At 46.9% G+C, this 12,537-nt stretch overlaps 1 protein-coding gene across 2 annotated transcripts in view; it reads left to right on the top strand.

The window, feature by feature from the left end:
- The window catches only part of PCDH15 (protocadherin related 15), a 1,574,801-nt gene that overhangs the window by 600,459 nt on the left and 961,805 nt on the right, over nt 1-12,537 (top strand). For both annotated transcript variants that reach the window (XM_070752283.1, XM_070752284.1), the window contains one exon: nt 11,497-11,561. The gene's annotated coding sequence lies outside the window, so the exon portion shown is untranslated. The remainder of the gene's footprint in view (nt 1-11,496; nt 11,562-12,537) is intronic.

Genomic DNA, 12,537 nt, shown 5'->3' with positions numbered 1-12,537 from the left:
TTACACAATTCGATCCCTCATCCATCCAGATGTGGATTGAATCAGCGGTCCAATGCAATGTTGATTCCAAGTTTAGCACCCTAGCCACAGTCGTCCCTCTTAAACCAGTGCCGGCTCTCCCAGCAGCTTCCCTTCTGCACTCTTCCTCCATCCTCAGACCTATTCAGGATTCCTGGTCTGATTCTTCGGATGCGGAATCAGACTCCTCAGACAAGGAACCTCCAGAGGTGGGTCACACAGGTGATGACGAAGGAATCAATCCCGCCCTATCTATGTCAGCAGCCTTGTTTCCAGCTGACTTTTTCTCCACTATATTATTGAAGGCCCGAATGGCTGCTGGGCTCCCTGCTCCTCCTGCTCAAGTTCAACCTTCCACCTCCCAGTTGGAAACCCTGTGGAAATCTTACACCAAGGAACAAGATGTGGTTCCAGCTCCTCCCCTCTTTGTTGAGACCATCACAAAGCAATGCCTAAACTCTGCTGCAGGCACAGCTCCCTCTGGCTTGGAGAAGAAATTATTCAATGTGGCCTCGGAGCTCGCCTCCTTTCTAGACCCTCCCGCAGTGGACACCCGAGACCTAGCCTTACATTCTTCAGAGAACCTTCCAGGAAAGGAGGAAGAACTCCTAAAGGCTGAGGACCGGAAGGTCGATCAGCTCCTGCAAAAAAGTCATCAATCCGTTGCTTGGGCAATTAAGGGAGCTTCCACCTCCTCCTTTTTTGCTCGAACCATGCTTATCTATATCAGAAAGCTACAAGAACAAATTCCAGCCTCTAACATCTCAGTTCAGCAAACCCTGAACAAATTATTCACCACTTGTCAACTGCTCCTCTGACACTACTCTTTACACCTCCAGATTCGTGGACAAAACCATGGCCTCCACAGTAGTGGCCAGGAGAATGACCCGGCTCAAGAAATGGCAAGTTGACATCAAACATAAGTGGTGATTCACTTCAGCAGAATATAAGGCAGAGTCTTCGGAGAGGGGCGGCATACAAATCTAATAAATAATAATAATAAATAAATAATAATAAGGGCAAGAGTCTCTTTGGTGATGTCCTCAAGCCCTTTCTCATTGACTAAAAGGACAAGAAGAATATCTTACCTGCAAGCCAAAATAAATCCACTCAACGCCTCTCTCCTTATTTTCGCTGGCCCTTTCGCCAAACTGATCAACCGTTCTCCTACTATAAGGGTCCCCAAAAGTCCAATTACAAGTCTCACAATTTCCAGGACAAGAACTCAAGAGGCAGAGGGGCCACGCGATCCTTTCGAGGCTCTTCCACAAGCTGCCAGGGTTGAAGAGGTAGGTGGTGATCTTCCTTACCCTGACTGGTCTTCAAATCCCCATTAGTGGCCGCCTGGTGAAATTTGCCTCCCAATGGGCCTCCACCTCCTCAGATCCCTGGGTCCTCAATACAGTTATATCAGGCCTTCACCTGGAATTCCTCTCTCCCCCTCCCCCCTTCTTTATTGCCTGTTCTGTTTCCAGAAAACCCTCCAAAATCGCTCCAATGCAACAGGCCATTCAGCACCTCTTGGACATCTGGGCCAAATCCGGTTGCGGTGGGACAGCGGGAAGGAGGGAGAGGTCCGCTTATGGGGGTAACATCGCTGCATAGAGACTGTTAGCACATGCAGCAGCTCGTTCTTTGTACCATCGGAGAGGGGAGAAGTCTCTGCCTCAGAGGACTTGGTTGCTTGCTTCTGAGAAAACTTTGGAGACATCGGAGAACTGGCCAGCCGATCAGCTGGGATCAGCTGGGGCTCAGAAAATGGCAGCTGCCATTACAGATTGAGCCGCCTGTCATCTGCCGCCCAAGTCATCTTCTGTTTGCTACCCGAGCCATCCAAGTTGCCTATCATCTGCTGTTTGACATCTGAGCTGCACTAGACCGCAGAAGAAGAGGTATGGATGAGGTGAATGGATACAGTATGAATGAAATACTTGGCACACCTGATGTTGGAGAGGCAGGAGGGGAGGGGGCACCTATCTTGGGTGACAGAGGGTCAGAATATTCCAGTCTTGCTGGGGAGAGGCAGATATGGCGGGAGCCATGGAGCTAGCCATCCCAGGGGAAGGAGGGCTCGATGTTAATAATGATCCCTTCTTCCGGCTCCATGAGCTCAACCCAGGGTACTGGTGACGAGTGTAATTGTGGCCCTGGGCTCAGGTTACTGCTACTCAATGCCAGGTCGATGGTAAATAAAGTTCTCCTCAACCGGGGTTTTATCCTGGATGAAGAGGCCTACCTGGCATGTGTGACTGAAACCTAGCTGGCCCCAGAAGGAGGAGTTTCTCTCTCTGAAATTTGCCCAGCCGGGTTTCAGGTATGACATTAGCCTCGACCCCAAGTAAGGGGGGAGGAGTGGCTATTACAGCCAGGGAGAGCCTTTGCCTGCGTAGACTCATTGCTCCAGAGATGGCAGGTTTTGAGTCCTTCCTGGTGAAGTTGGACTTAGGGGTTCAGGTGGGCTTGTTGCTTATGTACCTGCCTCCCACCTGTGTGTCAACAGCCCTGTCTGTGCTGCTCGAGGAGGTAGCTGGGCTGGCGGTGGGGTTCCCCAGACTTATTGTCTTGGGGGACTTTAACCTACCATTGCTCGGCGAAACCTCTGGGCTAGTGCAGGAGTTCATGGCCACCATGACAGCCATGGACCTGACTCAAGTAGTGCAGGGTCTGACTCATGAGGGGGTCATGCACCTGACATGGTATTCATGGTCTGACTCATGAGGGGGTCATGCACCTGACACATCACCCTAAGACGAAAAAACAAGCCTCCACCAACTCCAACCCTCCTCCTCCCAACCCCACTGCCTACAAGCAACAAATATTCAGTGTACTCTCGGAACAAGAAAACCTGCAAACATCTGACAAAGAACCACCAAGAACCAAGCACAACACAACTCCACCAAAAGCCTCAACAACAGAAGCTAACCTCCCTCACCCCAAGCCAGCCAAAAAAAAAAGGAGAGTACTGGTAATTGGAGACTCAATCCTCAGGGGAACTGAGCCTCCCATCTGCAGACCAGACAACCAATCTAGAGAGGTGTGCTGCCTCCCTGGAGCTAAAATCTCTGACATAACTGAAAACCTCACCAAAATACTCAAACCCACGGACTACTACCAACTATTGGTGATTCCTGCGGGAATCAACGACACAGGGAAAGACATGAACCAAATTATGAAAGACTATGACCACTTGGGCAACACAATCAGAAAAACAGGTGCTCAGGTTGTTTTTTCCTCCATCCTCCCCACTAGAGGACGACACCCCGCCAGAGAACGCAAAATCCCGCAGATAAATCACTGGCTTAAAGGATGGTGTCGCCATAAGAACTTCGGCTTCCTCGACCATGGCCTGCACTATCTCCAAGAAGGGCTTCTAGCAAGCGACGGGCTACACCTCACTAGAGCGGGGAAGAACCTCCTAGGCAACCGACTAGCCCAACTCATCAGGAGGGCTTTAAACTAGCTCTGAGAGGGGAGGGTGACCAAACTATACGACAAAACACTGAACAAAACAAGGAAGGGGAACGGGACAAGCCTACAAACAAACCTGAGATTAAAAAATTTCTACCTGCAAACAAACACAAACATCTAAAATGCCTGTACACGAACGCACAAAGCTTGGGAAACAAACAGGACGAACTGGAATTATTAATACACGAGGGCCAATATGATCTAATTGGAATCACAGAAACCTGGTGGGATGAAACACACGCCTGGAACACACAGATAATGGGTTACAACCTCTTCAAGAAGAACAGGTCAAACAAGAAAGGAGGAGGTGTTGCACTATACAGTGGTCCCTCGACTTGCGCGTTCTCGATTAGCGCGAAACGCTGCAACGCGGTTTTTCAAAAAATATTATTTAAAAAAATAAAATATTAAAAAATAAATTTTTTTTTATTCTGTTCCCTGAATGGAGACCGCCGGCCGCTCAATCGGGCCGGCAGGGAACAGAATGGAGCCTTCCGCGGCGGGGCTGGTAAGGGGGGGAGCCGAGGGGGGAGCCGAGCCCAGCCCCGTGGCATTCGCTTTCCTCCCGCCGGCAGCCGACTGATCGTGGGCTCCTTCGCAACCTCGGAGAGCTTCCTGGTTTTCGTGAGCTTTCATGCCCCGGAAGCTCTCCGAGGTTGCGAAGGAGCCCACAATCAGTCTCGGCTGCGGGTGGGAGGAAGGCGAATCCCCCGTGGGCTCCGTTACATCTTCCGCTGCCAGCCAGGCCATGCTGGCGGCAGCGGAACAATCGCTGGCTGTCAACTTTTCTTTTTAAAACTGGGCAGGAGCTGACTTGCCTCCCCAGTGCTAAAAAGAAAAGTTGACAGCCAGCGCTACGACTGACAGAGCCGAGCACGCCTTCCGCCCGGGAAGTCCTGCCCCTTCATCCCCACCCCTCGCCCCTGTGGTCGGCGGGGATGAAAGGGCAGGACTCCCTGGGTGGAAGGCGTGCTCGGTTCTGCCGCTCCAGCCGCTTTCGGCCGAGCCTCCCCGGCCAAGCAGCCAGGGAAGTCGAGCCAGGCGTGGCGGCGGCAGCGCTGCTTCTCCGGTCGCCCGGTCCTCTCCTGCCTCCTGCGCCGATGTTCCCCGCTGCGACGGAAGGCAGTCGCTTGGCTAGGGAGGCTCGGCCGAAAGCGGCTGGAGCGGCAGAGCCGAGCACGCCTTCCACCCAGGGAGTCCTGCCCTTTCATCCCCGCCGACCACAGGGGCGAGGGGTGGGGATGAAGGGGCAGGACTTCCCGGGCGGAAGGCGTGCTCGGCTCTGCCGCTCCAGCCCCTTTCGGCCGAGCCTCCCTAGCCAAGCGACTGCCTTCCGTCGCAGCGGGGAACATCGGCGCAGGAGGCAGGAGAGGACCGGGCGACCGGAGAAGCAGCGCTGCCGCCGCCACGCCTGGCTCGACTTCCCTGGCTGCTTGGCCGGGGAGGCTCGGCCGAAAGCGGCTGGAGCGGCAGAGCCGAGCACGCCTTCCGCCCGGGAAGTCCTGCCCCTTCATCCCCACCCCTCGCCCCTGTGGCCGGCTCATCCAGGGGGGCGTGTGTGGACTGGCAAGCGGCAAGCGGGAAGACCAAGGGAAGGTTCCTTCAGCCGCCCAACACCTGATCCGCTCCGCAGCGCGGCAGCAGCGAGGAGCCGAAGATGGGGTTTCCCCTTTGCCTTTACCCCATCTTCGGCTCCTCGCTGCTTCCGCGCTGCGGAGCAGATCAGCTGTTGGGCGGCTGAAGGAATCTTCCCTTGGTCTTCCCCGCCGCCCACACGCAAACTCCACCATCTGCGCATGTGCGGCCATGAAAAAAATGGCGCACATGCGCAGATGGTGGTTTTACTTCCGCATCCAATATAACGCGGAAATCGGTTAGCGCGGGAGGTCTTGGAACGTAACCCCCGCGCTAACCGAGAGATCACTGTACATCAAAGACCACTACACTGCCACAGAACTACATCCAACCAAAGATGATAACCCCCTAGAAATCACATGGGTCAACATAAAAGAAAAAAAGAGCAACACCACAATTGGAGTATACTACAGACCACCCAATCAAACAGACACAATGGACGACCTCTTCACATGCCAACTAACAGACATATGCAACAAACACAGCACGACAATAATGGGGGACTTCAACTACCCAGACATCAACTGGAAAACTAACTCAGCACCAAGCGGAAAGTCTGCCAAATTTCTTTCCAGTCTAGCTGACAACTTTCTAACCCAAAAAGTTGAAACAGGAACCAGAGGGAATGCTATATTAGACCTAATACTAACAAACAGGGAAGAAACAATAGAGGGAACAGAAGAAGAAGGGAAACTGGGAGAGAGCAACCACGTCATCCTCAAATTCAACATAGTGCAATCACTAGCTACTATACCCAACACCACTACAGTCCCAGACTTCAGAAAAGCGGACTTTAACAAGCTCAGAGCGAACCTTGAACAATGCCCCTGGAACGAACTCTTAGAAGGAAAAACCACTCAGGAAGCCTGGGTGATCCTAAAAAAACAGCATCATAGACGCCCAAAACAACGCAATTCCTATGAAAAGGAAAAACAGGAAAACCAAAACTAAACCTGCATGGCTAAACAAAGCCCTCGCAGATGACATAAAAGGAAAAAAAGCTAAGTACAAACAATGGAAAGAAGGACTCATAACCAAAGCGGAATATTAGCAAACAGCCAGTTCCTGCAAACAAAAAATAAAAACAGCAAAGGCAGAATATGAACAACACCTTGCAGCGGAAGTCAAAGACAACAAAAAAAGATTCTTCCAACACATCAACAATAAGAAGAAAATCAAAGAAACAATCGTCACACTAAAAAACGAAGAGGGTAGAGAAATCACAGACAGCAATAACCAAGCACAGCTACTCAACGCCTACTTTGCAACAGTCTTCACACAAAAGGGAACCTCCCTCCAACCAATCTGCAATTTAACTGCAACAAACTGCCCCAGAACCGAACTCAACATAGACAAAAGCACAGTGAGGGACTACCTGAGGGAACTCAACGAATACAAATCACCAGGGCCAGACGGACTTCACCCCAAAGTCCTAAAAGAATTGGCAGACACCATAGCGGAACCACTCCTCCTCATCTACCAAATATCCTGGATCACTGGAGACCTACCGGAAGACTGGAAGCGAGCTGACGTAGTCCCCATCCACAAAAAAGGCAAAAAGACCGACCCAGGTAACTACAGACCAATCAGTCTGACCTCTATACCTGGAAAAATACTGGAGAAAATAATCAAAAAACAACTTACCCACTTCCTAGAAACAAACAAGATCATATCCAATAGCCAGCACGGATTCATCAGAAACAAATCATGCCAAACCAATCTCATATCATTTTTCAACACCATAACCAAGTCAGTTGACCAACGCAACTCAGTGGACCTCATATACTTGGACTTCAGTAAGGCTTTCGATAAAGTCAACCACAATCTCCTAATCCACAAACTAGAAAAAAATGGAGTAGATTACTACACATGTAGATGGATAAACAGTTGGCTGACCAACCGCACCCAACGAGTTGTCCTCAATGGCACCAAATCCACATGGAAAAAAGTACAGTGGAGTACCACAGGGCTCTGTCCTGGGTCCTGTACTCTTTAACATCTTCATCAACGACCTGGACGAGGGAATAAAAGGGGAACTAATAAAATTTGCAGATGACACCAAGCTGGCGGGGGTAGCCAACACCCTTGAGGACAGGCTCAGAGTACAAGAAGACCTAGACAGACTATCACAGTGGGCCCATACCAACAAAATGAGGTTCAACACCAACAAATGCAGAGTCCTCCACTTCGGCAAAAAGAACCCTAGACATACATACAGCCTGGGAGATACCCCACTCAGCAGTAGTGACTGCGAAAGAGATCTTGGAGTCTTGGTGGACAATCAACTAAACATGAGTCAGCAATGTGCAGCAGCAGCCAAAAAAGCCAACTCAATCCTAAGCTGCATCAACAGAGGAATACGCTCCAAGACCAGGGAAGTACTAATACCACTCTACTATGCCCTGGTCAGACCCCACCTGGAGTACTGCATCCAATTCTGGTCACCTCACTACAAAAAAGACATCGAAACTCTGGAGAAGGTGCAAAAAAGAGCAACCAAAATGATTAGGGGACTCGAAACCAAGACTTACGAAGAGAGATTGAGAGAACTGGGCATGGACAGCCTAGAAAAAAGAAGGTCTAGAGGGGACATGATAGCAGTTTACAGATACTTGAGGGGTTGCCACGGTGAGGAGGGGGTCTCTTTATTCCCCAGGGCACCAGAGGGCCGGACGAGGAACAATGATTGGAAGCTGACCAAGGAGAGATTCAACCTGGAAATAAGGAAGAACTTCCTGACGGTCAGAGCGATCAACCAATGGAACTGCCTGCCAGGGGAGGTGGTGAACTCCCCAACTCTGGACACCTTCAAGAGGAGATTGGACTTCCATTTGGCTGGGGTGCTGTAGGGTTTCCTGCTCAGGCAGGGGGTTGGACTCGATGACCTAACGGTCCCTTTCAACTCTATTAATAAATAAATTTTTAAAAAGGTAACGTTCCTAATAGGTATTACAACAGTCAAATGAATCTCCGAACGGGCAGACCTTTCGGTCAGGGAGGAGCTATGCTGTTTCCACCAAGACAAGGTAGTTCTCCATCTTGATCCATCATTTATTCCTAAGATCAATTCCGTCTTCCATAGAAGCCAGGACATCATCTTACCGACCTTTTATTCTCGGCCATCTCACCCTTCAGAACACCGATGGCACACACTCGACGTGAGGAGAGCCCTCTGTATCTACTCGAAACAAACACAGCCCATCAGACAAACTGAGGCTCTGTTCATTTTCTTCTCACCTCAAAAAATCGGGCTCAAAACATCCTCCTCCACCATTGGACGATGGATCTGTGGGACCATTGCCAAGGCCTATGTTGTGGAAGGCATCCAGAGACCTCTGGATATCACCGCCCACTCCACTAGGAGTGCAGCCGCATCAGCGGCCTGGGCCACTCAATGCCCCTTGGAGGAACTATGCAGGGCACCTACCTGGACCTCCCTCACTCCATTTATTCGCCATTATAGAATTGACAAATTCGCTTCGGCTCAAGCGGCCTTTAGTCAGAGGGTCCTACAATGAGTAGTGGAACATGTGGGGTCATCCCTCCCTCAGGACAATAATTTTAATATGTCCCATCCTGACTGTCGACTCCTCCCTCCAAGGAGAATGAGCATTGAATCACCTGATACGCTCTTTCTCTTGGTTGAGGAGTCGACAGTCAGGTCTCTCCCTATTCTATCCATTACCTGTTTCCTGTTTTTCCAGCATGTTCGCTTAACCCCCACTCAACATTAAGCGATGATAGTTCCTGTATATACCGTGTTTCCCCGAAAGTAAGACAGTGTCTTACTTTCTTTTTACCCCCCAAAGCCCCACTACGTCTTACTTTCGGGGTATGTCTTACATTGGAAAAAAATTGAAAGGGTCGCGTTCCCGAAGGCATCTCCCCAGAGTCCAGAAGGGCAGCCGCGGGACAGGAGCCTCGTGAGCCCTTTTCCAAGTTCAACCTCAGGGCTCCAAGCGGCGTGCACGCGTGGAGCCACAGACGCGTGTCGGGGAAGCGTGTGTCTGGAGGGGAGGAGCCGCTCTGCGCAGTTGGGCAGCCCCACCTGCCTGCTGGAAAGGAGGCGGGCGAAGGAGGGCGCAGCTCCGGCCGCTCGCCTCGGAGCTGGTCGGCCTCGCTGGCCGCTTGCAGCCGAGCCTCGGCAGGACTCGGTTGCTGGGATGAGCGCTTTCGCTGCAAGCCGCCGCCCGCTCAGCTCGCTTCGGACCAGCGCCATCCTTCGCTTTGCCAAGCCAGGGAAGAGGCGGTGGCGCCACGGCGAGGTGAAGGCGAGGGGCACGCGGGGAGCTTGGAAGCGACGTCATCGGGCTCTCCCCCCGGCAATACCCCTGTGTTTCCCCGAAAGTAAGACATATGTCTTACTTTTGGGGTATGGCTTATATTAGCCGACCCCCCTGAAACCCCCGATACGTCTTACAATCGGGGGTGTCTTACTATCGGGGAAACAGGGTAGTTCAGGTTTTTACCCTTTTTGAATCTTTAGAAGTTTAAGTTTAAGCCACTCTGAGTCAATGTTTTCAGTTGCATCATCAAAACTGGGCCTATGGGCGGGTCCAGCATTTTTATACTTCTCTGACTCTGACACGCCTCTGATGAGCGAGTACAACCCATCCTGACTGTCAACTCCTCAACCATGAGAAAGAGCGTATCAGGTGAGTCAACGCTCATTCTGTTTTCTCATTGTTAAAGCAGAGCTGAGCCTTGTGAAGTTTTATCATCTTCTTAAGTTGTATTTGTTCAGTTAAGCAGGATACATTCTTATAAGTGTACACATAAGTTTGAAAAAACTTTTCAATAAAATTAATCATGGAAGTGCCAAGCTATTTTGGGCTATTGCTGTCAATGCTGTTACCTCAAGTAATTGCTAACATGTTCCTTGCAGTTTAGTAGTGGTGGCAGATACCAAACCACTTGATTTCAGGTTATGTGAAAAGAAGGATGTTCATATAAAATTGTGGTCATTATCCAAAATGAAGATTAAATGAAGAAGGCTGAATATTCTTGCATTTTGTTCTAATATGATCTGAGGACTGTAGCCTTTCTTCTATACTTCTGCTTTCTCCAAATCTACTCTAGGGAACCAAATTTAAAGTCACAGCCAATTTAAACTCTATTTTGCTGAAAAGCATGCCAGTAGTTGAACTGGAATTTCAGATAGGTGCCTAGACTACTCATAACTTCTAAATACCCAATTGATTAGAAACAGGGAAGTTTGCTTTTTACCTTGAGTTTCTTGCATGTACCCCGTGGTGGATTAAGGCTCACTGGTGCCCTAAACACAGACAAATCTTAATAATAATAATAACAATAACAACAACAACAACAACAATAATAATAATAATTTATTAGATTTGTATGCCGCCCCTGTCCGAAGACTCGGGGCAGCCTCCTTTGTATATACTGCCGCCTCCTTTGTATATACTGTTATATATACTGGTTTTTTCTTTCTTTCTCAATTTTGTGGTGGTCCCTTTGGGCCAGATGCCCTAAGCACGTGCTTCGCCTCCTTAAAGGTTAATACCCCACTGTAATACTGACTTTAGAAATGGAAAATTATTTAATAGATTTTGCTTAGATTTAGTCAGAGTATTTATATAGCAATATAGTTTGTAGTGCTGGATGAAAAATTCATGCAGCCTGTTGTACAAACACAAATGCCCAATAAACCTTTTTGTTAATTTTTGAAATATATTTTGTGTGTGTAGTATTTATGGGAATACTTCCAAAGAATTTCAAAGGTAATATATCATGTAGCAAATAAGACCCCTTTCTGGAAAAGCTAAATTCAAGGATTTTGAGGCATGATAGAAAAGAGGAGATTAAGAATCAGTAGAGGGGTTTAAATTAATCTCTATAATTGATATTGACTTCTACTACTAAAAAAGCTACATATCCTTAAAAAATACCTAATGAAGAATTGCATATACTACATAATTGGCACTTTTTAAAAAGTAACAAAAGAATTCTGATATAGTCATATCTACTTGCCATAGAAACTTACAATTACATTGCAGTAGAAGATAACAAATACAAAGGGTATTTATTTACCTTTTCTTAAGCTTTATTTTAACTTTGAATATTTCTAATTTCTAAAGGAATAGTTTCTTTCTTTTTCTACAGACTTGTTCAGTTGTTCCAACAATTTCTTATATTTTCTACATATAATATTAAAATTAAAATATTGAGCTGTTTAGTTTTAACTTCTGACTAAATAATATTTGTATGCCCTATGGTAGATTTAAAAATTGAAATATAAGCTCTATTTTTAAAGCACTAGAAGGTAAATTAGTTCTTTAAAATATTTGAGAAACACTTGCAAAGGTTATTTCACTGTCTGTTAATTTAATTAATCATTTTCATAATTTCTTACAGATTGTCTCTAAAGGCAATGGAACAGCAGCATTTTCTGGGAAGTGGCATAACCAAAAACAGTTCAGGTACATTTGTTTTCTTATTAGATAAGCAAAACCAAAAATCAAAGCAGTGTTGGCCCTCCAAATGTTATTATGTTAAGAAGAAATAAAGACAAAGACAAAACAGCAAAAACTACTGCTGCTTAAAATCATGTGGGTGGGGGTGGGGGGGTGGGTGTAGGATAAAAATTACATATCACACACATTTGCAGAAAATAAATCTCCTTGAAGCTAAATCAGGATAAACATATTTCAGTGAAGCTTGAAGGTCTTTATGTATGATAGCATAGGAACAATAAGTGCAGAAAGTAAATTCTACATGCATAAGTAGATGTTCAAATGTTTTATAGTTATATAAATATATAATCATCTGATATCAAATCTTGACATCTATTTTTTCTATTTTAACTATTTTGTGAAACCAGTTTACCAATGCATGACAGAAAACAGAGATGTTGAATGTGGCAATGAGTTTGTTTATGATACATTATTAAACAATCATTTAAATAATCTGAAGAATTTATATAAATTTATTATGTGATTAGTTTAAGAAATTTTATATAACCATTTAAGTAAGATCAATAATTTTCTTGTTGGAGTTAAGAAGAACTTTTTGTCAGAAATATTGTTTTTAGTAAACTTGATTTCATGCTAATCTTGACTTCACATGAAATTTATCCCAGTTTACTTGCTTTGTTTTGTAACCTGTGGAAAAGTAAGATTGGTTGTTACATGTCAAAATATTAATTCAGTATTCACAGCATGAGGATAGAAAATGGAACTTGCGTTCTGTTATGCACAACATCTAACCAACAACTTTAAGATCAATTTCCAATGAAAAGCCAAATGGGCTGCTAAATGCCCAGTCAAAGGAAGACATATAAATAACCCCATAAAAAAGCTGCTAGGCTTTGAACTAATAGACTGTATCAGCAATGGATAATCCTGAATGGAATTAACACCTCACATTGTGTCTGCTGGGACTTTCTGTATAAATGGT

This window comes from Erythrolamprus reginae, chromosome 5 (assembly GCF_031021105.1).
Source record: "Erythrolamprus reginae isolate rEryReg1 chromosome 5, rEryReg1.hap1, whole genome shotgun sequence".
In the NCBI taxonomy this organism is placed as follows: Eukaryota; Metazoa; Chordata; class Lepidosauria; order Squamata; family Dipsadidae; genus Erythrolamprus; species Erythrolamprus reginae.
Note: the sequence above shows the minus strand (reverse complement) of the source record. Positions and strands in the feature narration are given on the sequence as shown.